Source organism: Schistocerca serialis, chromosome 2 (assembly GCF_023864345.2).
Source record: "Schistocerca serialis cubense isolate TAMUIC-IGC-003099 chromosome 2, iqSchSeri2.2, whole genome shotgun sequence".
Taxonomy (NCBI): domain Eukaryota; kingdom Metazoa; phylum Arthropoda; class Insecta; order Orthoptera; family Acrididae; genus Schistocerca; species Schistocerca serialis.
The window spans coordinates 1,158,715,673-1,158,742,496 of NC_064639.1; the positions used below are offsets into that span (position 1 = coordinate 1,158,715,673).

A 26,824-nucleotide genomic window follows, 5' to 3' on the forward strand; every position below is an offset into this window, starting at 1 on the left:
TCCAGTTCTCGGTTCTTCTTCTGCTACACATGGAATAGTCACCAGTTTTGCCATCATTTACGAAGTGGGCTGCTGTCAACGACGCACCACTCTCTCCTTGAGTGATGGTTCTCGAATTTATTGCGGCTTCTGTTTATATCGAAAAAGTATTTAAGCATTCTTCATCCACCTGACGGCGACCAAATGCCTTCCTCAAGCGATGCTTGACGGAGCCTGCCAGGCGTTCCCTCCAGTCTCCCCGCCAAGCCGCCCGTGTTTGCAGGTACTTCCAGGTCATTCCTGCTCCAGTATCCACCGTATTTAATATTCAGCGCGAGCTGGTCATTTCTGGGATAACGAAAGACCTAGTGACCAGGCTGAAGGGTGAAGTACTGAGAGATCCCATTCAGATGGAGCTAGTTCTGCCATGTGTGCCTTTTCGTCCCTTTTTCACTTTGGTTGACACCACTGGGTGGGGCTAGCGAGCTGTGGTCTGCTATTCACCACTTTGTTCCACTATCTACTTCAGATAACAACCATTTCCAAGAGGTGGAAGTAAAAGTGATTTCAGATGTGCCGCAGAGGAGTGTCGTAGGACCGTTGCTATTCACAATATATATAAATGACCTTGTGGATAACATCTGAACTTCTCTGAGGCTTTTTGCGGATGATGCTGTAGTATATCGAGAGGTTGTAACAGTGGAAAAGTGTACTGAAATGCAGGAGTATGTGCAACGAATTGACGCATGGTGCAGGGAATGGCAATTGAATCTCAATGTAGACAAGTGTAATGTCCTGCGAACACATAGAAAGAAAGATCTCTCTTACAATATAGCAGGTCAGTAACTGGAAGCAGTCAATTCCATAAATTATCTGGGAGTAGGCATTAGGAGTGATTTAAAATGGAATGACCATATAAAGTTGATCGTTGGTAAAGCAGATGCCAGACTGAGATTCATTGGAAGAATCCTAAGGAAATGCAATCCGAAAACAAAGGAAGTAGGTTACAGTACGCTTGTTCGCCCACTGCTTGAATACTGCTCACCGGTGTGGGATCCGTACCAGATAGGGTTGATAGAAGAGATCCAACGGAGAGCAGCGCGCTTCGTTACAGGATCATTTAGTAATCGCGAAAGCGTTACGGAGACTCCAGTGGAAGACTCTGCAAGAGAGACGCTCAGTAGCTCGGTACGGGCTTTTGTTGAAGTTTCGAGAACATACCTTCAGCGAGGAGTCAAGCAGTATATTGATCCCTCCTACATATATTTCGCGAAGAGACCATGAGGATAAAATCAGAGAGATTAGAGCCCAAACAGAAGCATACCAACAACCTTTCTTTCCACGAACAATACGAGACTGGAATAGAAGGGAGAACCGATAGAGGTACTCAAGGCACCCTCCGCCACACACCGTCAGGTGGCTTGCGGAGTATGGATGTAGATGTAGATGTAGATGAATTACAGGACGAGCAGTCACCTTGACTTTTTGAAGGATATGGGGTTGCTCGAAAGGCTGGATATTTTGGAGGACAATTGTGATGAAGCAGATTTTCTGTCTTGGGTTTAAGACACAGCGAGTTGTTCAGATGGAATGGTGCGCCTATATGATACGAAAAAGCATTTCAGGCCTTGTAGGAAGGGTTTTAGCCTTGTACTTGTAGGAGAAGGTCGGATGTGGAAAATTACATGCGTTGTGGTAGAGAGCGGCTGACAAGTTTAAGAATGTGACTGTTTAAGAATGTGATCGGACTTGCAATCGTGGCTGGTTGGTGGGTTTTCACTATCATAAATTAGGTGGTCCATTCGTGGCTGTACACAGAAACTATTTAAAATGCTAATAGATAGCGTCTGGGGGCGACAGCAGCATACGTGGCTCGTGAACCATTTCGCTTTTGCGTTCCTGTGAAACACAAGCAGAGTGCTGAAATTTTCGTTCTGTCCGTATGAGTTTCATGGCGTCACCACGACACCGTTCAATAGTTCTGTTCTACTTTCTGGAAAGTCATGAAGACCTGCGACATTTACGTATTTCATATCATATGCATAAGTAAACAGTATTCCACGGCAAGTATACAGAGGACGTCGCTATTCATATAACAGTTCTTATCGAATTTACGTAAATACTGCTGTTTGCACTGTGGGAGCAACTGGCGAGTTTGCCGTCTCTTATATCGTCGTCAGCGATGGGACATTGATCACTGACTAACACTACTTTTTATGGTGGTTACTCCAAATTATGATAGCAGGTTTCTTTAGATTTATTGTCTCCCTGACAGAATGGCTCTTTCTTAAGGGAATTAAACGTAGACAGCAGCTAATATTTCAACATTGGTGCGCAGAAGTGAATGATAATTTGAAGAAAATAAAACATTAAATATAGGATTTTAATAGCAAAATCTGTGCTACCCCATGCTTTGTCACCTGCCTCCGACCGTATTTCTTAGCTTTTTGCTCTAATTCTGACGACTTATTGCTGTTAGTATCCGTTAGCAGACCTGCTCCAAGCAGCGGTTTCCAGTTCACTAACTCAGTTGCACGTTCTTGCTTCTTAGATCGTCTTCACGTCGACTTAATCGGCTTTCTCCAACACCTGGTTTCTTATCCAGTTCATTGGCAGCAAAAGAGTGGTAAAGAAACGTCTGCGCCTGCTCTGAGGAGATGCCATCATTATTTTCCTTTTGTGTCACACGATTACCTTCACCTCCTAGTCTACTTCCTTGTTATTTTCTTCATTTTTTCCGTGCACTGTTCTGACATTCATATCATGCACAGAGGTTGAACAATATGCTTCTTTAAATTAAAAGGTCAGATAAAACCAAAAGATAATTTGTACTAACATAATCTCCGGGGTTCGCCAAGCATCCCCCATAGAGGGAATGGAGAAGAAAAAGCATCATTTTCGCAACAAGTGATGATAGCAACAAGTGTTCGGATGGTACTTCTAACAATAAGATGTGGGATAGATGTGTTAAGACGCAACATATTTTCCTCCATTCTACAGGTCGACTACAGAGTTCGCTTTGGTCTCGGAATCATAAAACGGTTATGAGCCTCTACCTGGTAACATTATTTAAATGTGGAATGTGATGTAAAAGTCACATAAAACGAGAAAACAACGTGCTGTGGGTTGCTCATAAAAATCAGAAATACATGTGATAGATGCCGATGATGAAGCCCACAGAGATGGTGTGGTTAAATGGACTTTTTCGAATGAAATTATCCACACTGGCTGTAAAATACCTTGCATTAAAAGACACAAAGGCTTTCGCGTCAACTGAAGACGCAGCCTCAGGTGACAGAGATTCTTTGTAACAAGTCATAGCAGGAAGGTAACTGCCTTGGGGCCACTCCTCACCACTGACGTCAAGTTGTAAACAAATAGCCGTACTCCATTGTCGAAATGAAGGGGATACCGGACCCGCGCCGCGGGCACGAAGGTGTTCGAGCAGCAGCAGCAGACAAGGCGGTCGTGACTTCTAACAAAAAGTATTTTACAGCAAGTGCGGATCATCTCATTGAAAGTGTGGAAATTTGGCTGCGGCTGCCCGTAACTTAAATGGGCTTAACATTCCGGAGAAGCAGTATTCAGGCCGCAGTCCGGCCATTCAGATTCAAGTCTTCTGTGGCTTTCCAGAATTAGTCAAAGAAAAATGTCCGATTAAGAAGAACACGATCTATTTCCGTCCCCATTCTTGTCCGTTCCAAGCGTGTAGTCTGTCTTGACCTCTATTTAACATTAAATGTGAAACGTCCCCTTTGAACAATTTATACAAGACTGTGCTTAAACTGACACACAATATTTTTAGCGCAACGCAATCTGACTTTCAGTAATCCCTACAAAAGAATGGCCCTGACTGACATTAACCTATACCTTTCACAAATCACTTACCTCACAAAAATCTTCGTTACTCTAACTACTGCAATACAGCGAGCGCCACTACTGCCAACTAAATAAAAGATTCAAACTACGGAAGGCACCAACTACTGATAGGCATAGTTAGCAAATGAAAGATTTTAATAGAGAACAAACAATGTATTTACCTTAATAGTGTTGAAAACTCATAATATACATAGCAGTTCATGACATCCAGTCTTACAAATTTCAAAACTCCGCCATCTCTCTCCCCACATCCACCACTGCTGGCGGCTCACCTCCAACTGCGCAACGCTACGCGCTGTTCACTCCAGCTGCCGCTGCCCAACACTACAATGGCAGACAACAATGCAAACTAGCCACAGACTGCAGTTAACTGGTGTAACACAGGTCACAGTTGGATATAAATTCAACACCACTAAGTGTAAAGTGCTCTTCGTCTGCTCTCGAATCACCCAATAGCAACGTCTATTTGTATCAAGCAGAAAATGTCTTGAAATAACAACTGATGAAACTCGGGGAGCATTACCGTGCCGCCTCTGGGTGAAAAATGTAAATAGTCTTTGCAAATGTTTCTGAATGCTGATCTTTCTCTATTTCTGTTGGTTTCGGATCGGCCGATACTTCGTTAAAAGTATCAAGAGGGAAGTCTCTTCTAAATTCAGGAGGCGTTCTTCGCCGGCGGATGCTCAAGGACTTCACAGGTGCAGAAGCGACGCGTTAGCGGCCATTGGCTGGAACTGGTTCTGAGCTCACATAAGTGGGTCGGCCACTGCTGCCCGCGCGGAATTACGTCACAGCGCAGACGCCCGTGAAGGAGGTGCCAGCAACGCCCTGACCGAACGCCTGAGTTCGGGCGATTCTGTTTCGTGCCCAAACAATATATCAACTGAAAATTTTATGTCCTGTCTGCAGGATGTCACTCGAGATTGAACTCTTAATACTCCAAAGCCTGTGTTAAATTATATATCCTGCCAGTATGTACGTCGCATGTTGAGGATTAAACATTATTAACAACGCAAAAAAGTCTAAACACCTGTATTGATAATTATTATGTCATTTACAATAGCTACCAGTTTGTTAGTTTCATGTTCTATGGTTCATTTTGCACGATACATTGCAATGATACGGAGTGAGTCATTTTACATTCTCATAGCAAATTGATTTGTGAATATGGCAACATGCTAACCATTTATGAGATTTTTTAAAATAAATATGTGAGTTAGTAATCCCTTCTCACCACCTTTTATACATTACAATAATGGAAATACTTTTTCGGACTAGAAGGAGTTGGCAAGGAGAAACTTTTCCAGTTTGTTTTCGTATTGTACTTTGCTGTCTATCAGAATTTTTAAAAATTTCAAAAAAAAAAATGGTTCAAATGGCTCTGAGCACTATGGGACTTAACATCCATGGTGATCAGTACCCTAGAACTTAGAACTACTTAAACCTAACTAACCTAAGGACATCACACAACACCCAGTCATCACGAGGCAGAGAAAATCTCTGACCCCGCCGGGAATCGAACCCGGGCGTGGGAAGCGAAAACGCTACCGCACGACCACGAGCTGCGGACTTAAAAATTTCACTCGCAGCATTGTGCGCCCCCTTTTTTGTGCTAAAGGCAGCTTTAATGTGTAGTAATGAATGTCATTTTTCCTTCTGGTATTGTAATTACGTACATCATTGTCCATTTTTAATTGCACTGGATTATTTACAACAAACTTCATCAAGGAATAAGTGTACTGTGAAGCAGTAGTCAGAATGCCCGACTCCTTAAAGAGATGTGTATAAAATGATCGTGGGTGAGCACCACATATTATTCTTACAGGCAGTTTTTGAGCAATGAATACTTTCTTTCTTGAAGATGAGTTTTCTCAGAACATTATTTCATATGACATTATTGAATAAAAACATGGGAAATATGTTAACTTACTGATTTGTCTCTCCCCAAGATTTGCTATCATTCTAAGCGCAAATGTAGCTGACTTTGTTGTTTTAAGAGTTCCAAAATATGCTTGTTCCAGTATAAATTCTCATGAATATGGACAGCTAAGAATTTTGAAGTTTCCACCATATTTATTATTTCCTCACAATGTGTGACACTTATCATTGCTGTAGTACCTCTTGATGTAAAACCTAAACTGAACTCCGCCCGAAAAGGCCACGAAGGCCCAACGGTACCGACCGGCCACCGTGTTATCCTCAGCCCAAAGGCACCACTAAATGCGAAGATGGAGGGGCATGTGATCAGCACACCGCTCTCCCGGCCGTGTGTCAGTTTACGAGACTTCTCAGTCAAGTAGGTCCTCAGTTTGCCTCACAAGGGCTGAGTGGACCCCGCTTGCCAACAGCGCTCGGCAGACCGGATGGCCACCCATCCAAGTGCTGGACCAACCCGACAGCGCATGACTTCTGTGATCTGACGGGAGGCGGTGCGGCCGCCGCGGCAAGGCCGGGCCGTCGGCGCCCGCCTCCAGGTGTGCAGAACTGAATACGTGGGGTCTCTTTAAAACTGGGGGTGAGCCCAATCGCAGAAAAGCAGTAATGAGCAATTTTACGAAATTCTTTACCATTTCTTCTGTTTCTGCATGTATGCTTGGATTGAGGACAATACTAGTGTTAACAGGAAAAATAAGAAATTCTGCTCATGGTATACTAGAACGAAAATCGTTTACATAAACGACGAATAATAGTGGTCTTAAGATCGACCCTTGGGGGACCCTGTAGGTGGTTTCTCCCCAGTCAGAATAATGTCCCCGTACTACATTGAGTGGGTTACTAAGCACAGCTTATTACAAGTAGTAGAATGACCTCAAACTCACGAGTACATATCGTAGTAAATTCTAAGCACACGGCCTTACTCCAGGTCCTTGACACAAGTTCCACTGCATTTTCTATTTTCCAAATCTACTGCTGTTGTTTCGTGATGGTCTAACGGATTGAGCACTAGATTCCGGCTCTGGAGACCCCCCCCCCCCCCCCCCCGGTTCAATCTCGCAGAGGGACGGGGATTCTTCCTCGTTTCAGTCCCTCCACGATAGCCGCAGGTCCAGTCACAAGGCTGCCAAATAAGTACAGGGAGTCTCTCTCGAGGGTAAAAGGCGGCCGGGATGATGGGCCACCAAATCTGCTCCTCCTAGTGCCGCGGCTAACAAAGCCTGCACTCCGGCTACACTTAGGCCGATAGTCCGGCCAGAGCGTTGTGCCTCAGACTTTTACTTTTTTTTATTGTTGCCCTTTCACAGGCGACAGAGACTAAACACTACCATTTTTGGAATTTTCTAAGATGGGTTTTAGTCAAATTTTACTTCGATGGTAGGTCAGTTCATTTTTTTTAATTTTTTATTTTTTTTGTCGGTATTGGCCTGTCAATTCTTTTAGCTACCACTGAACCTTTATTATGCTACCATATATTTCGTATTCTCGGATACCTTTACCAATCGAGGCAATAATTCTGCAATTCAACTGTATTGTATTTTTACACTTCGAAAAAACTAAATAACTCCACATTCTTTTAGAATTTTTGCAACTCTTAATACCGTGTTGGGATATTGGTAAGATCTGGTTGCGTTTTTGAGTTATTGTCCTCGGACAACACTTCATCACACGAAAATGGGAAACGTGTTATCTATAACAACGTCGTTAGTGACAGATAATGGAAAAGGTTGGTAAACGTATTCAGCAATGCCGCTTTTCTATGTAACTTTCCCGGCATTAATGCCTTTCGCGACTTACAGAAACCCTGGAAATCTCAGACCTCCATGAACAGAGAGGATTTTGAACCTCGTTCCTTCCCAGTACAAAATCAGTGTGTTAGTGACTGCCCCTGCTCTCTCGGCGTACTTCATCATACCTCGAAACAGGAGAGGTTTCAGACAATAAGAATCTACGTCGCTACTCTGCAGCCCGTACGCCCTCCCCTCACCCCGCTGTTTCACAGTCCGTAGGGAGACAGTGGACGTTAGAAGCGATTGCTGGACTCCTCCGAAAAAGCCCAAATTGTCTCATTTCCTGTCGTGGTCGCAGGAGATAATTTCTTTTTTGCGTCGTCATGGAACGATTACTTAAATTGTAACAATAAGCATTTCCTCCCCAGGCAACATTTTGCTGTAGTGTCCTCAATATTTATTAAGAACTTTTGAATACAGTCAAATTCCGTTCGGTTTCCACAAAACACCGTCACATGCAAGTGCAACATGTGTCAGAGACCTAGTACCTCTCGAGTGTTTTAATATGTTCCGTTGTGCTTACAGCAAACAGATACAGTATTTTTTTCTATCTGTCACAGAAACAGAAATTTAAAAAAAATTGGTTTGGCTAGCCGACCTGACAGCTAGCTCACCAGTGTTCCTCTCAGCTACCTTCAATGCATTCGTCGCATTTACAGCCAGACAGACACATGCATACAGGATGAACCAAAACTGTGCCGGCAAAATTTCGGGGGTTGTTCAGGTATACTTTCTGTGTATGCACATGTGTATGCCTATATGTGGGAGCCGCGGTCTCCAGTGGCTCGCTGTAGTATAGTACTGGGGTTATGATTTATTCCCTTTGTTACCACAAATATCTATGTCTCTATGAAAATACCCTCGCAGCAATGAAAAATCCTCTAATACACAATTACCAAAATGTAGAACAGAAAACACACAGTAATCTAATAACCCACAGATGCAAAATTACTGTGACACTGTTGCTGGCAATGTGGAATACGCCAGTACCGCTGTTGCACTGCATGCAGTGAACCTATAACCGAGGTGCACATTGGCCAACTCTTCGTTAGTAAATTATCCACACTGCTAACACACAGCATACACTGGTAGGAAAACAAAACCGAGGCAGTACAGAGCAGTTCTGCAAGCGATCTTGAGGGGTAAGAATGTAGTGGGGATAACTGTTCTCAACATCAACTGCCTTGAGTGCGTGGACCAAGTTTGTTTCCAAACAAGACACAGTGCATACAGTCCCATTTGCACTATTGTGGAGATATTTTGTGCAATAAAGACAAGAAGATAAATGGGGTTAAGAAATCAAACTAAATGCTGTTGCTAGGAATACCTAGGAATTACGATTACGAACAGCTTAAATTGGAAGGTTCAGATGGCTGTAAGCACTGTGGGACCTAACATCTGAGGTCGTCAGTCCCCTAGACTTAGAGCTACTTAAACCTGACTAACCTAAGGACATCACACACATCCATGCCCGAGGCAGGATTCCAACCTGCGACCGTAGCAGCAGCGCGGTTCCGGACTGAAGCGCCTAGAGTCGCTCGGCCACAGCGGCCGGCAAATTGGAAGGAACATATCAAAATTTTTGTGGGGAAGGCTAATCAAAGACTGCCTTTTATTGGCAGGACATTTCGGAAATGTAACAGATCTGCCTGCACCACGCTTGTCCGTCCTCTTTTAGAATACTGCTGCGCAGTGTGGGATCCTTACCAGATAGTACATCCAGAAAGTTCAAAGAAGGGCAGCACTTCTTGTATTATCGCCAAATGGGGGAGAGAGTGTCACAGAAATGATACAGGATTTGGGATGGACATCATTAAAACAAAGATGTTTTTCGTTGCGGGGCAATCTTCTCACGAAATTCCAATCACAAATTTTCTCCTCCGAATAGAAATATATTTTGTTGACACCGACCTACATAGGGAGAAACGCACACCATGATAAAATAAGGGAAATCAGAGCTCGTACCGACAGATATAGGTGTTCGTTCTTTCCAGGCGCTATACGAGATTGTAGTAATAGAGAATTGTGAAGATGGTTCGGTGAACCCTCTGCCAGACACTTAAATGTGATTTGCAGAGTATACATGTAGATGTAGAAGCTCCGAAAAGAAACACTGGGGACTACTAGTTCTTTACACCGAACATATCCGAGAACAATCAACAAAATTTTGCTGCCGGTGTTCGAGTTCAGTCTACGCATTCATGTCTGTCTTTTTTTTTACTCTGTTTCTGTACAAACGACGACTGACATGCAGTAACTACACGCTTCAAACATGCATCCGTGCCCCAAGTAGCTCTGTCAGTCCACGGAAGACAGTTAATGTTTTTTTCCTCTTTCCTGCTGTCTCACTACTAGGAAGGTATTCTGTATCCGTCTGGAAGGTAGCTGCTGGGACGTACGGTCGTGTCGAGGCTGGATGTGGTGTCAGACATCGTGTCTTGACGCAGACAGCAAGAAACACGAGGAGCGCTATGGGAATGCCGCCTCCTGTAACATTGCTCTGCTACAGCATACCGCCGTCGTGTGTCGCTAGCATTCCGGTTCGAAACTGAAGATCGGAGTGACCGCGAGAGCTGAATCGGGGAGGGGCGGCGCGCAGGCCCGGAGCCGCATGCCAGCGCAGCGCGGCGCGGCGCGGCGGTCAGCGCCCGCGGATGCAGCGGCGGCCAGCCGGACCGGTCGCCGACGTTGGCTCAGGTCAGTCAGCGGCGGGCGCGTGACGTCACGCGGGACCCGCCCGTAGGTGTGTCGGCCGCGTCACCGGCCCCACGCGCCTCCGGCCGCGCGCGGCAATCCAGCCAGCCGCACACTGCCGCGCACCTCCGTCTACTTTCACTGCAACCTGTTAGTATTTGTTTAAAATAGCATACACATGTAGTCGAGAAATTGCGAAACTCGAGACCTCCGCAGCTGACGTAACTGATGTCGCTGACGCGGTGTGTCTGTGACAGTCGGTTGCGTGGACTGAACGGAGTAAGGGGCGTCGACGTGGAGACGAGAGAGAATGGCAGAAAAGGGCTGTCGGCTTCCCGCGTACGCGTAACCACACCGTAAATGTAATTGACAGACACAGAGAATCGACGGCAACTGCCCAACTTGTCCACAAGAACTGCTGTACCACTCGCAACTGCGTAACACAAAGTGAGAAAAATCGTCTGTAGAAGGTCCTAATCGATGGGTATCAGAGATGACAGTTAGTTCAAACCCGAAACGAATTGGTGCTTTCCGTGACTGCAGGTCCATCTCAACCAATTGCCGAGCCAACAGTGCGAAGGGAACTGCATTCTGGGTAGCAACTATGGAGGGCTACGGCCTACCTTGTCCGTGGCTGGAATAGAGTTTCAGAGACCCTACCTTCTGACTGTGATGAAAACTGGGTGACTCTGAAGTTTCTGAACAAACTGCGAGCTTGAGTTGGCAGGTCAAAAGTCTTGGGTAAGACGGGGGGCTACACTGGTCGAGAAGATATTCAGTGCGACTGTTGAGAAGAAAAGACTGTTCGTCTTATCCTTCACTGCCGACTGAGAACAACTTCATCGAGGAGCGGAAAATGCATCGGAAGTGTCCAATGTTCTGAAAATGGTTCAAATGGCTCTGAGAGCTATCGGACTTAACATCTGAGGTCATCAGTCCCATAGAACTTAGAACTACTTAAACCTAACTAACCTAAGGACATCACACATCCATGCCCGAGGCAGGATTCGAACCTGCAACCGTAGCTGTCACGCGGTTCCAGACTGTAGCGCCTAGAACCGCTCGGCCACTCCGGCCGGCCAATGTTCTGACAAGGGAACCTCCCCATCGCACCCCCCTCAGATTTAGTTATAAGTTGGCACAGTGGATAGGCCTTGAAAAACTGAACACAGATCGATCGAGGAAACAGGAAGAAGTCGTGTGGAACTTTGAAAAAATAAGCAAAATATACAAACTGAGTAGTCCATGCGCAAGATAATTAACATCAAGTACGCTGTGAGCTCAGGAGCGCCGTGGTCCCGTGGTTAGCGTGAGCAACTGCGGAACAAGAGGTCCCAGGTTCAAATCTTCTCTCAATTGAAAAGTTTATTTTTTTTATTTTCAGTTTATGTGACAAACTCTTTATGTTTTCATCACTTTTTTGGGAGTGATTATCACATCAGCAAGAAAACCTAAGTCGGGCAAGGTAGAAGAATCTTTTTACCCATTCGCCAAGTGTACAAGTTAGGTGGTTTGACAACATATTCGTGTCATTTGACGCACATGCCGTCACCAGTGTCGTATAGAATATATCAGACATGTTTTCCTGTGGAGGAATCGGTTGACCTATAACCTTGCGATCAAATGGTTTCGGTTCCCATTGGAGAGGCACGGCCTTTTATATACTAATCGCACGGTTTTGCGGTGCGGTCGCAAAACACAGACACTAAACTTATTGCAGTGAACAGAGACGTCAATGAACGAACGGACAGATCATAACTTTGCGAAAATAAAAAAACTAAAATTTTCACTCAAAGAAAGACTTGAACCAATGACCTCTCATTCCGCAGCTGCTCACGCTAACCACGTGACCACAGCGCTCTTGAGCTCACAGTATCCTTGATGTTGTATATGTTGCACATGGACTACTCAGTTTGTATATTTTGCTTATTATTTCATAGTTCCACACAACTTCTTCCTGTTTTCTCGAGTGATCTGTGTTCAGTTTTACAAGGCCTATCCACTATGGCAACTTATAACTAAATCTGAGGGGGGTGCGATGGGGAGGTTCCCTTGTGAGCAAAAGTAATATAGTCATAACTGTGTATATAATATGTCCTTATATGAGAATAAATAAAGCTCTCAAAAACCATTGCTTACAGCAGCACGTAAAGACAGACTTCCTCAGCGAGCCAGACAATATAAAAACTTGGACAGTAGCTTACTAGAAGCAAGTAGCTATACCAACCAGTCACGATTTCGCCTCACTCAACTTACGCAAGGCAGTGAATACATCGATGGCTCTTAGAAGTGTTTAATCCTCTGAGTGTGGGGTGAGGTCCAGGTCGGAGATAGTTCTATGATAGGATGTTCATTTCAGCATTCTCGGAGAACTAGTGTTGTTCTTTCTTCTACATCTACATCTACATCTACATCTATACTCCGCGAGCCACCTTACGGTGTGTGGCGGAGGGTACTTATTGTACCACTATCTGATCCCCCCTTCCCTGTTCCATTCACGAATTGTGCGTGGGAAGAACGACTGCTTGTAAGTCTCCGTATTTGCTCTAATTTCTCGGATCTTTTCGTTGTGATCATTACGCGAGATATATGTGGGCGGTAGTAATATGTTGCCCATCTCTTCCCGGAATGTGCTCTCTCGTAATTTCGATAATAAACCTCTCCGTATTGCGTAACGCCTTTCTTGAAGTGTCCGCCACTGGAGCTTGTTCAGCATCTCCGTAACGATCTCGCGCTGACTAAATGTCCCCATGACGAATCGCGCTGCTTTTCGCTGGATCATGTCTAACTCTTCTATTAATCCAACCTGGTAAGGGTCCCATACTGATGAGCAATACTCAAGAATCGGACGAACAAGCGTTTTGTAAGCTACTTCTTTCGTCGATGAGTCACATTTTCTTAGAATTCTTCCTATGAATCTCAACCTGGCGCCTGCTTTTCCCACTATTTGTTTTATGTGATCATTCCACTTCAGATCGCTCCGGATAGTAACTCCTAAGTATTTTACGGTCGTTACCGCTTCCAATGATTTACTACCTATGGCATAATCGTACTGGAATGGATTTCTGCCACTATGTATGCGCATTATATTACATTTATCTACGTTTAGGGAAAGCTGCCAGCTGTCGCACCATGCATTAATCCTCTGCAGGTCCTCCTGGAGTACGTACGAGTCTTCTGATGTCGCTACTTTCTTGTAGACAACCAGTTTCATGGTCGCTGTCGACACTCTCATCTTTCGAGGTAACTGCCGTGTTAACACAGATGCGTGCATACGCACCGCGTTCGATGAACGCACAGGAATCGTATCACACGTCGAGTCTCTCCCAAATCCCTAAATCACCAAATCTCAGTCACACTGTATTTTTGTACTTTCTTTTTTTTGTATTTGTGATAAGTGATGCAACTCTCAAAAATTCTTAAGAAAATCAGCTTTGAAGTTTTCGGAGCATCTTTAATTCATTAAAAAAAGGACAACATTTCGCTGTGGCATGTGGTTCCGTGATAGAACGGTCATCTACAAGGTGGGTGGTCAGCGTTCGATTCCTAGTTGATGCAAATTTTTAAACAAAGGTGAGTTTTCTTCTAGCTTTTCCGTCAAGCATAAAATACATATAGCTGTTTTTTTAACAATCTTTTATCAAAGATCACTAAATAAGAATTTATATTTGCAATGAAAATTGGATTTTTGTGTGTGGTATGCAAATAAATATAAGAAGACGTGCATTTTTCAGTAAAATGACAGATATGTGTTAAGCAGCGGATGTCTGGTGGATTTCTTATTTAAAACAGGTGTGTATTTGAATAGAACGAAAAAAGTAGTGACCAAAATGAGATACGAACCAGAGATACATTAATTGCCAGTCTAGACCGCTACCAATTATTTTTTGTTTTTTCATCTTTATGTACACTGGCGGAAAAAATCCCATCACCAAGAAATAACTAATGCAGAGTAATGAATTTTCGGGAACACATTTGTCTAGGTAGTATATTTAAGTGATTAACGTTGCAGTTTCACAGGTTAATGTAAGCACAAGAAAAGCCGTTGCAAATGTGAATTTCTGGTACATTAGTAACTGGTGTAATCGCCAGAATGTTGAATGCCTGTTGCACTCGGCCGGTCAATAGAGCCGGTACAGCGCCTGTTTAAGGCAAATCTGATTTGCATCCTCATAGTCCGCTACCGGCGCCGCTCTTATGCGAATGGCGCGAAATCTGAATAGACAACTCTTCCAGATGTAGAAACACGCCCATCAACTTCTGTTTATCTCGCACAACTCTTCCAGATGTAGAAACAAGCCTACCAACTTCTGTTTATCTCGCACAACCCATTCTTGGTCTTGGGATTTTTTTTTTTTCATCACTGTATTTTACGCTTCACGGATGTGCTCTTAGAAAATGCACCTTTGTTTGAAAATTAGCATCAACCAGGAATCGAAGGTGTGCCACTCACGTGGCAGGTGAACATTTAACAACAGTGCCACACGGGTTATTTCAAAGTCGCTTTCCTCGAGAATTTTTGAGAGTTCCTTTGAACTGTTTTGGCAATTGACGTTTGAGTTCTGAACTTCATGTACTACAAATATTTTTTTTAAAAATATATACAAATCCCATTGCTGTTTGGCCTCCTTTTAAGACTTTTTCGAATGGCGGGTGGAAAATAGCAATCAACAGCTATATACTTTTGGTCACTCTGCAGCGTATCATCATCAGTGAATTGCTTCACCTGGATACGGCATCCTGAAGAAACTTTTATAGTGTTGTGCCCACGGAACCGAGACCATTACCAATGCGAGAAGCGATGTTACACGGTATTACCGTGGTCTCTCATGGGGGTGATCCATTCTTTTCCCGGTGTGCTTACATTTGTTTTATATTTTTTTAATTTCGTTATTTTATAAAACGGCAGCATTAATAGGACTTCTACTATGAATGTCAGTTTTCTGAAATAGCTGCACTATAAGATTCCAACAGGCAATCAAGCATCAAATATAAGCGTGGAAGCAACAGCACAAGCTAAACCGCTACAGGTAATTTGTAACGAAGAAGTTGTCACTCGCCTTTCCTAAGGTTTGATTAAAATTATTGCTAGCAAAAAAAGGAAAACCTGTATTTGCTACAAATAACTCGTCCGGAGAGCATAAGCCTTCTCAATTCAAGGTTACGCTTTTCTTTTTAGATCCGTGCACTGGTTGGGGTTTTCCCAACTTCTCTCCCACGTCCCACCCCGTCGCGTTCTGTTTCGTCTTCCCTCCAGAGCTTTTCACCTGCCCGCCTTTGCTCACCGTTCCGACACGCTTAAGAACGGCAGACGCACGGCGTAGAAAGTTTCGGTATTCCCAGGCAGAAAACCGAGCTAAGCGCTAATACTTCTAATTTGGCTGCCGGCCTCAGTCCTGATTTATAGCCATCCGCTACAAGCGACTTTTTCCGAGCTGTCACAGTTCACGGCTGCTGTAAGAAGAGAGGTGCCGTTCTAGGTGCAGGAATGTATCCGTGTGTGTGCCAAATCTGCCTACTTGTCAGTTGCTTCTCAGTTCACTTCTGGTTCTGCCTTCGTACCCAAGATGAGAAAAGACAACCAGATGTCGACCCGCCTTGTGATATACCGACATTATCCAAGCTGTGGTGGTGAACGGTGTTTGCTTAAGGTTGCACAAAATTTCTCTGTAACGGTATATTTAAGACTAATACCGGAGATGCACTTCCGCAATGCAATATGTCTAGAGCAATTCCTTACCTGGAATCACTAATATAAACCACAATCTTTGATCAATAAAAAGGGAAAGATAATGTTGAACTATAACATTTTTGGCAGGATTTGAAGCTGCCATTATTTATTGACACGAAGCACCAATAAAATGCTGTTAAATGTGTAACAGAACCCCGATAAGGGCCTCGTAACAAAGGTCGATCGAAACCATGGGGTAATTTGCATCATGGCGCGTTCACACACACACACACACACACACACACACACACACTCACACGCATTATATATACTGGGTGTCTCTCCTAACAGTCGTCAGGAGCATTTTCTCTGGCGTTTCAGCAGATATTCACAATTTTGTTTTTGCAACTTTTAGCTGGAGTCAGCGCAAAAAAAAAAGGCTGCGCATAACGTCTTTCATACGCCATCTAGCGTCGATAAAAGACCGCCAGTTGTTTCCCGTTACAAACGAAATCATTTTTAAAGTGGTATTTTACGTGGCCATTCGACCGAGTGGTCCCATGATATTCGTTTTACTTGAGTGTACTAACAGGCCTAGCAAAAGTACAGTGGGGATTATTGTTGTCAACGGCAAGTGTGCCGTGAATGAATGGAACTAGCTTGTTTCCAAAGAAGAATCTGTTAATATATATCAGTAAGATGGAAAAGGCACTAGACCGATCTGGGAGCGCTGTATCGAACAGGCATTTAAAATTCCTGTTTAAAAATAATTTTCTTTGTAATGGGAAACAAACCGACTCTTTCCCACAACCCTGGGCGTCGTATGAAAGACGTGAAGAGGAGAATTTGATGGGGTTGACACCAGCTACAGGTTGCGTAAACGGAATTGCAAGCATCTGCTGAAACCCCAGACAAAATGCGCCTGGCGATCCATAGGAGAGACACCGGGTAAAACAAAGGAGGGGTGGGGGGGGGGGGGGGACAGAGAGAAAGAGCGAGAGAGAGATGTGGCTCGGACCGTGTGTTAAAAACATGGCCGTAATAAATTTTCTATCGGTTACTCTCGTTCAGTGGAAGGTGTTGAGACCGTTCCATTTCAGAAAGTGACATAGTTAAATAGCTACTTGCATCAGAAATACAGAAAGTCCACTTAGGTTTCTTGTCAGTATAGAAGCCGAGATACTTTGGCGACTCATGTCCAGTCGAGAGACGCAGTGACATAAACATAAACCCCTTCCAGTGGTTTATATTATTTCTTACCTATGCAATGGAAACATTCAGGTAACTTTGAAGGACGTAATAGTTTTTCGTCCTCTCCATCCAGACACTGCCAAAGGCTACTCATAAAAACCATACATACGAGGGCTGTTCGTTTATTAAGTCCGATCGGTTGCGCAATGGAAACCACAGTGAAAATCAAAAACGTTTTATTTGCTACTTCTCTGCAAAGTCGCCGCTCCGACTTTGAGATTTGTCGTAGCATTGTACCAACTTTCCAGAGGGCAGCCGTCTGTGCTTTTTGCAATTCTGTACGCTGGTCTGCAGCTCGTTGTCTGTGCCAAGCCGTTGTCGCCATGAGCAGCGGATCGTGTGAGCAGAGACGAAACTCAAAACACTTCCCACCGAAAATGTTGCGGGAGGTTTTTCATTGCCCCTGCAGTGTGCAGCCGAGAATGGTCACGAAGAAGGAAATGGACGACAGTTACGTTATGCGGGCAGCATGAAATCAGGCGAAATCTCGGAACAGGCAGTCACACTTGACCGGAGTAGCCCTCGTACGAATCGTCAGTCTGCTGTCAGTATCCGACACAGATCATCATCATCAACATCGCCTCATGCTACTGCGGAAGGTTTTTAAATTTAAGCCAGGACATTGGCACAAGGTTCGGCGATCGAGAACTTGGCGCCAGCACCTGTGTGTCCCATACCGTCGATGGAAGTCTACTCCCCACCACCTGAGCACAATCCGTCTGCCTACAAGTCGAGCAGCACTGCACAGGAGTCCATTATCGACCTCGGCCATGGTGACGAGTTTTAGTTATTTTGATGGATACACACTCCTCCAGGGCACGATGGACTCTTCACTTGAACTGGAGTCACTGTTCCTCTACAAGTTCATTAACCAAACTGAATGATGAAATCTGTTCTTTATGCATTGTAATGAACATATAGACCGGCTATTTTTGTAGCTCTTTGTATCCTTTTAGTGTTGTTGCTACAAATGCAGCACGATTGCATATTCGAGTCTGCGTGAACATCGTGGAAGAGGTCTTTGCTGTCAAGTAGTCGTATGTATTACGTGACGGGTATTTTGCACTCAGGACTTCATTGTTTCCGCCGTGCTCCGTCACAAATGCCGCACCGATTGGCGATTTGCGATTTATTATTACGATCAGGAGGTTACTTATAAGGCGGTAAACGCTGCTTGTAATTTATGGTGTATAGAAAGCTAATCGCAGCAGCTTAATCTACGGGACCAGTGATTTCGGAATACTCCACTTTATCGGCCTGTGTTCCGTAATTTCCAGTGCGACGCCCCGTAACGACGTTCTCTCCGAGCTAAACTGTCGATGTGGAACACCTGGTCCCTGTCTTCGAGTTATGTTAATAGCGTCGCAGCAGTGGACAGGCCAGCTAATACTGCTTTAGTCATCGCTGCGATAAGCTGGGTATAAAATCTACATAATTTTTATCGCAGCCGCCATGCTAGTTCCAATGATAATAAATATCTCCGGTCGGAACACAACCGCAATTTGGTGAGCAGTTTCTGGCACTTTTCTTCGCTTTCATTTTCCTTCTTATTCTTTTTTGCAAAGTGTTCTTGTCCCGGCGGGTCGTTCGTAATTAATGCGGCGAATTACAAGCCGCCCTGGCTGCCGCCTCGGGCATATCGACGGGGCCCGCCCTGTTGGTGTACGGGCCTGTGGGCACCACACCCACCACGCTTTTGGCCGAAGAGTGTCTTTAACTGGTTGCGTATAAACTTTTTTTTTTTTTCTGTTCAAGACGTTTAGAAGAAAAGTACACTGGGTAAATTTCGACTCACTTGTCTTTAATTTAAGGTAAAAGGAAGGGAACTGCGAAGGAACGATGGATAACAGAAGAAATACTTCAATGGATCGACGAAAGAAGGAGATACGAAAACGTTCAGGGAAATTCAGGAGTACAGAAATACACGTCCGTCAGGAATAAAATAAACAGGAAGTGAAGGGAAGATAAGGCGAAATGGGTGCATGAGAAATGTGAAGAAATCGAAAAAGAAATGGTTGTCGGACGGATTGATTCATCATATGGAAAAGTTAAAACAACCTTCGATTAAATTAAAAGCAAGAGCGCTAACGTTAAGAATGCAGTGCAAATTCCACTGTTAAATGCAGAGGAGAGAATGGGTATGTGGAAAGAGTACACTGAAGGCCACTTGAGCGGGAAAACTTGTCTGGTGACGCGATAGAAGAAGAAACAGGGCTCGATAGGGAAGAGATAGGGGACCCAGTATTAGAATCAGAATATAAAAGAGCATTGGACGACTTAAGATCGAATAAGGTAGAAGGGGTAGATAACATTCTATCGGAATTTCTAAAATCACTGGAGTAAGTGGCAACAAAACGACTATACAGATCGGTGTGTAGAATGTATCACAATGGCGATATTCCAGCAGATTTCCGGAAAACCATCAGTCACAGAATTTCGAAGGTAGCAATAGCTGAGAAGTGTGAGAATTATCGCACAGTCAGCTTAACAGCTCGTGCACTGAAACTGCTGACAAGAATAATATACGTGAGAATGGAAAAGAAAATTGACGCTGTGTTAATGACGATCAGTTTGGCTGTAGGAAAGGAAAAATCACCAGAGAGGCAGTTCCGACTTCGCGGTTTTAGAAGCAGGACTGAAGAAAAATCAGGACGCGTTCATAGGATTTGTCGACCTGGATAAAGCGTTTGACAATGTAAAATGGTGCAACACGTTCTAGATCCTGAGAATAATAGGAATATGCTACTGGGAAAGATGGGTAATATACAGTATGTACAAAAACCAAGAAGCAACAATAAGACTGGAAGGCCAAGATCGAAGTTCTCGGATTAAAAAGAGTGTAAGACAAGGGTACAGTTTTTCGTCCCTACTGCTGAATGTAGATGTTGAAGAATCAATGACTGGAAAAAGGAAACGTTCAAAAGTGGGTTACAATGCAGGCTGAAAGGATATCAGTGATAAGGTTCGCTGATGACATTGGTATCCTCAGTGAAAGTGAAGGTATCCTCAGTGGAAGTGAAGAAGCAGTACATGATGTGTTGAATGGCATTGACAGTCTAATGAGACAGAATATGGATTGAATATAAACTGTAGAAAGACGAAAGTAATGAGAAGTAGCAAAGATGAAAATAGCAAGAAATGTAACATCAGGAATGGTGATCATGAAGTAGGTGAAGTTAAGGTATTCTGCAACCTAGGCAGTAAAATAACTCATCACGGACGGAGCATGGAAGACATGAAAAGCAAACTGACAGTGGCAAAAAGGGCTTTCCTGGTCACGAGAAGTCTATTAGTATCAAACATAGGCCTTACTTTGAGGAGGAAAGTTCTGAGAATTTACGTATGGTAGTGAAACGTGAACCGTGGGAAAACCGGAATAGAAGAGAATAGATGTGGTCCAACAAAAGAATGTTGATAATTAGGTGGACTGATAAGGTAAGGAATGGGGAGGTTCTCCGGCAGAATCAGCGAGGAAAGGGATACATGGAGAACACTGTCAAGGAGAAGGGACAGTATTGTGCATGTCAGGATGTGGCTGAGGTGGAAGTGGAGTCTAAAAAAGAACAAGTGTTAATTTTTCAACTCCGGTTTATTGAGAAAACATTTACTGATTGACCTGGCCAGGGTACATTATGTGAGTTTAGCGGCCCTAAGGCGCAAACAGATTGAGCCGGGGCTCGAAAAGTGCACGGAGGCAACCGGCCAATGCGCCTGATCTCGTCAGGGGCCTGGCGCTCACACGTGATCTCCCGGACCTTTCTGATTGGCTGCTGTAGGAGCTCTGCCTAGGCAAGCGACGCTTCCCTAAGCGTCACCCCGTCAGCAGAAAGGTTGTTTGTTCGTCGAGCACGTGAACAAGCCGTGGGATAGCGGCACATACTCGAAAAATCTGATGTGTCGCCAACCCAGGGCCCGAGCACGGCTTTGTGAAGATCCCTTGCCATCCATAGCTCACGCACTTAAAAAAAATTTCCCTTTTCTTTTATTGAAAATAAAGGACTCCCGTACTCAATCTGTCTGCACCTGTACAGTATGACAGGACATCTGCTAAGACATCAGGGAATATCTCCCATGGCACTAGGGCGAGCTGTAGAGAGTAAAAACTGTAGACAAAGGGAGAGATTGGAATACATCCAGCAAATAATTGAGGACGAATGTCGCAACTGCTGCTGTGAGATGAAAAGTTTGGCACAGGAGACGAATTAATGGAGGGCCGTATCAAACCAGTCAGAAGCCCAATGACTCAAAAAACATCATGTTACTTGACCCATTACCGTATTGTACAATCTCATCTTCAGAAAGTCCATATAGGTGCTCTGATTAATCGGGATCCGCATACGCCATCTACTCCAAAACGTCACTGTGTTTGGATGGCATTCGCGGATTTCGATTAACCACAAAAAAACCGAATTGGTTTACTGCCAAAATTGATGCAATGATATGGCTATCTTAAATTAAAGACAGAAGAGAGGAGATTTACCTAGCGTACGATTAACAAAATACAGCTGAGAGCCCCAGTTGATGGATATGCAAAGAGGGAATCTAAAAAAAAAGATGCTTTGGAGGCGCTAGAAGTAGAGATGGAAGGAGTAAGCATTGGAGGTCGGAAGATCAACTGCATCAGATTTGTTACTGACATGCTACTGCTTGAAGATAAAACGACAGCTCTTCAAATAACACCATCCACATTTAACGAAGGATTGTAACGCAACGGAACGAAAACCAAAACAAAGAAAACTAAGGTGATTTGAGAACATGACAAAGAACAGGTTGTACAGTACTGATATTTGGGAACCATGCTGATTACTGGACAAGTGAAAATAAAATCAATAACTGCAATGGCAAAGCAAGCTTTCCAGGAAACTAAACGGTTGTTATGCCGCAGGATGGCGTTAGAGTTGAGGGAAACGTTAGTTCAATGTGGATAAAGTAAAGTAGATGAACAAAGTGAGAAATAGTGAAGTAACGGAAAAGAACGCATAACTCTCGTAACCCTGTTTTAAAAGGGGAAAACAAATTAGATGAGACAAAAACTGCGAGGAAAAGGAATGCTGACAACAGTGGAAGGGCAGAAGAAAATAAGAAGGAGCAAAATAAAAATGCTGGGTGAGACGTAAAGAGGAGGATCACGACGCATGATGACGCTCATTATGATGGTGGTGGAGCCGATGATCATCGTATAATATCGTTTATTTTCGACTGGCCCTTCTACGAAGATACATAATGCCCTTGGATTGATTATACCGTCTGAGGTCACACTTTTATATACCTGTTATGAGTGATCAACTTGAAACTAGTTGTAACATCCCAGTACATACTCCCAACCATATCCGCAGCAGCTACTAGCTAGAATCTTTGTTATAATGAACCAGCATTAGTTTAATAACACCGCCATTTCGGCCTCATCACGACGTTCAACACCCTCTTCACGACACGCGTGAGTACAGTGACTCAAAAGACAGCGAAAATGACGCGTAACTCAACGCTGTAGGTGCTTTCACTAACACACTTCCAATGCATTACGCAATAATAATTTCTTTGTTACGTGCTTATTTTAATTAGGTAGCACTGAGCTCAATATTAATGTAAACTGTTCTTATAGATGTTGGAGGCTTGTGGGACTCCATAAAAATTCGGGAAACCATTCAAAAACCTCAGGCTAGCGTTTTTTATGTAGCTTGTAAGGTCTAATCCGCAATGGTTGCCTAAAGGGCAAGTCTTATGAAAATAACCGGGTAAAAATTATATGCACTTTAGTGCCGTACCTGGTATGAAAACGTGTGAGAATTGGAGAAGCTATCGCACTGACTTCTGGGAGTACAGTCTGACACTGTGCAGTCTTCGTGAAACGGATTTGAGACGAAGGTGGTGGGGGCTTGAAGTACCACCAGCAAGGTCGACAGAGGAGAGAACGAATCTTAGCAGAGGATAGCCAATGAGGGCCGGCCGGTGTGGCCGAACGGTTCTAGGCGCTTCAGTCTGGACCCGCGCGACCGCTACGGTCGCAGGTTAGAGTCCTGCCTCGTGATGGCTGGGTGTTGTGTGATGTCCTGAAGTTAGTTAGGTTTAAGTAGTTCTAAGTTCTACGGGACTGATGACCTCAGATGTTAAGTCCCATAGTGCTCAGAGTCATTTGAACCATAGTCAGTGAGCCCTCAGTGCCTGGTTCAAAATCTAGGTGATTTCTAGGCGTAGACTTATTCACCGTGACCATAATCATTGTCTTCATACTAATGTAGATGTCCTGTTACATAAGTAGACTGGAAGAGTGGAATGACTACTTACGAAGTATGGACTTGTGGTTGATGGCTGTTGATGAGTCGGGAATGAATGGAACTCAGAGGGTGAAACTGGTGTCTTCACATAATCTGCTGTTCTCGAAAAACCTCAAAGTGGCCACGGACCTAAGGGCCTTCTAGGGACGGCCGAAAATGGGTCTGCTCAGTAAAGAGGTTACTACACTGTATATTAAATACCAGCTCACTTTGGTAAGAAAGGGGCTAAGAAAGAATCTAGGTATTTACAACATAAAACTTGCATCAGTTGACGAAACGAGTATTGGAGATGGCGACAGACGAATCTCTCATCAGTCTCCTCTACATCAGCCACTGCCGTAGCTCAAGGCATTAGTTCACCATGCTGTTGCCTCTCCACCCTCGCACGACGTAATTTGGGGTTTGAAGTTCTCCCACAACTAGCGCTCGAACCCTCCATATGCGACCGGCAGCCTTCTGATTGCCTCTGTATCCCTTACGATGCCTCCTAGATACATTTCTGCTGTAGGTAGGTGTACGTTCCTGGACACGAGGAAGCTTCATAAGGGGAGAGCAGCTCCCAGAACCCTGCAGGAACGGCGTTCGTAACACAGGTGCATCCACGCTTTCTTGCACGGGTATGCACGTGCGAGAACGCACTCTACCAGTAGCTGCGTTGCCTGTGCGTGTAGGGCTTTTTCCGTCTGCTACGGTTAATTGGCCGCTATCCACATATGGTGAGCATGCGCACAGCCGTGAAGTTTGGATGGCGCACTGCTCACTGCCTCTCATGTCAAACGAATTGTCGGGCCGATATACGTATCTACAGTAGTAGGACAGGTGCTGTTCCACTCGGCACTGAGAAGACTCGCTACGTTAATATGGCTGCGCGCACCGTTCACTTAAGATCCAAATCTCCTCGCATCAAGGTAGGAACTTCGCTGTTTCCCACAGACGTAAGAGTAATTCTGAGAACCTCGAGACCGGAGCCCGAAAACTCTCTGTGTCAGAGCCAGTTGAATTTGGGATGTTCGTGAAGTCCCAAACATGCAGTTTAAGAGCTTCTAATAGGGACTAAAGAGGTGTCATTGTGAACAGGAATTATTGTTCGTAAACGTACCGTTTTCCTGTTATTGCTGAAATACAACTGAAACCCGTCATTGAACGTCTCCCGAATCGCAAAGGTGAACTCGGTTGTCGATTCATTGCTTCTGCGTCCAGAAACATGAACTGATCGACGAAACGCGTTCACTTGCTGTAATCAAAAATTTTGTCTGGTAGCACGGCTTCAGTACGCGTTCTGGAGTATCCATGAGTCCTACACCAGCCGCTAACATGTCATTCAATGAAGCCTCCTCTCAGATCCGATGGGATCTCGTAAAATTGATAGGCTCCAAGAGTAAATAAATCAACGGAATCAAATTCAGTAGAAATAAATGGCACTAAACTGGGTTTCCAAGACCCACACGCCTTTTTGTAAGCCGTTCGTCCAGAGGACTACAGACCGACCATAGGTCTTGCTCCATATTTGATAATACATCTTTAAATGCGAACATTTGAGATTAGGTTGTATCGTCACTGTTATGATTATTAATTGAAATACACGAGAAACTCTAGCTAATCACTTTTAGTGATCTTTGCACTAAGTATTTCGGAATATTAGACCGATATTATTAAGTTCCTGATGGCCGGACTGTCCTGAAACAAGCTCCAAACACCTTCGCGTTGCGTCTTGGAGAGGGAAGGCTTAGCGAGACCGTTGATGCAGCTGTGCTACGTTGTTGAGGTTAAGTTCGGTGACCTCCTTAATGCTACTCGAGACACACTAGGCTTCAACCTCTCCCTTCTCTTGTTATCAAGGAGTACAAAAATGATATCACACTATACACACATCTTTTTCAGTCACCTGTACTCGACAGATACACTTAAGACACAGCTCTTATACACCGCGAGGAAAGAGGTCGTAGTGCGCGAAAGGTGAAATCTACTGATAACCAAATGAACTCAAAATTCCACTAACCTAGCTTTGGATATTGAAGTTCTGTAGTCTATTATTACTAAATAATAATTAGCAGAAGTCATGTTTCTAAAGTGCTTGTGATTGTCTATTTAGTGAACATCGTGTAGTTGGTACGAGGGCAGAAGCAGTTGAACTTTTCACGTCATGTTTAATTGAGACGAGTCGACATTTGTGAAACCCACGTTCTCCTCTTAGCGTGATGCTCTGTTGGTGACGATGCCGAATAGTCTTATATTACAGACTGGCGTCATGTGAGCCTTTTGGTGTATATGTGTTTGTGTATGTGTGTGGGGGGGGGGGGGGGGCGCTTGAGCTCACGCGTTCCAAGGAGAGATACGAACTATATCGCCTTTCCATAGTTGACTTTGTGTTGTTGTTGTTGTGATCTGTCCAAAGACTGGTTTAATACAGCCCTCCATGCTTCTCTATCCTGTGCAAGCCTCTTCATCTCCGAATAGGTACTGCAACCTACATGCTTCTGAATCTGCTTATTGTACTCATCTCTTGGTCTCCCTCTACGATTTTTACTCCTCACACTTCCTCCAGTACTAAGCTGATAATCCTATGAACCGTTCCCTTCTTTTACTCAAGTTGTACCACAAATTTCTTGTCTCTCCAGTTCTGTTCAGTAACTCTCATTAGCTATTTATGTACTCATTTAATCTTTTAGCATTCTTCTGTAGCGCTGTATTTCAAAAGCTTCTGTTCTCTTCTTGTCTAAACTGTTTATCGCCGATGTTACACTTCCATGCATGGCTACTCTCCAGACAGATACCCTCAGAAAAGACGTCCTAACGGTGAAGTCTATATTCGACGTTAACAAATTTCTCTCCTTCAGAGACGCCTTTCTTGCCGTTGCCAGACTACATTTTCTATCCACTCTACTTCGGCCATCATCAGTTACTTTGCTGCCCAAATATCAAAATCTGTCTACTTCTTTAAGTGTCTCGTTTCCTAATGTTTCCCTCAGCATCACCTGATTTGATTCAACTGCATTCCATTATTCTTGTCTTGCTTCTGCTCATGTTCATCTTATATCCCGATTTCAAGAAACTGTACAATCCGTTCAACTGCTCATCCAAGTCGTTTGCAATCTTTGACAGAATTCAATGCCATTGCCAAACCTGAGGATTTATATTTCTTCTGACTCCAAATTTTTCTTCGATTCCCTTTACTCCTAAATTACCGAGTTCTCTGATCACTTGAAACGAATTGATTATTAATGATCCTGATATTAGATAATGCTGTTTATAGTTGTTTTCAAACTTTGGTCTTTATTTTCAGAGCATCAGTTGTATTCGGTTTCATGGAATGCGTGTTATTTGCTGGATAATGCACATTTGTAGTTACA

The 26,824-nt window shown here is 44.0% G+C and overlaps 1 protein-coding gene across 1 annotated transcript in view; it reads left to right on the forward strand.

Annotated features, from left to right (window-relative positions):
- The window catches only part of LOC126456684 (uncharacterized), an 856,126-nt gene that overhangs the window by 818,683 nt on the left and 10,619 nt on the right, over window positions 1–26,824 (forward strand). The window lies entirely within an intron of this gene.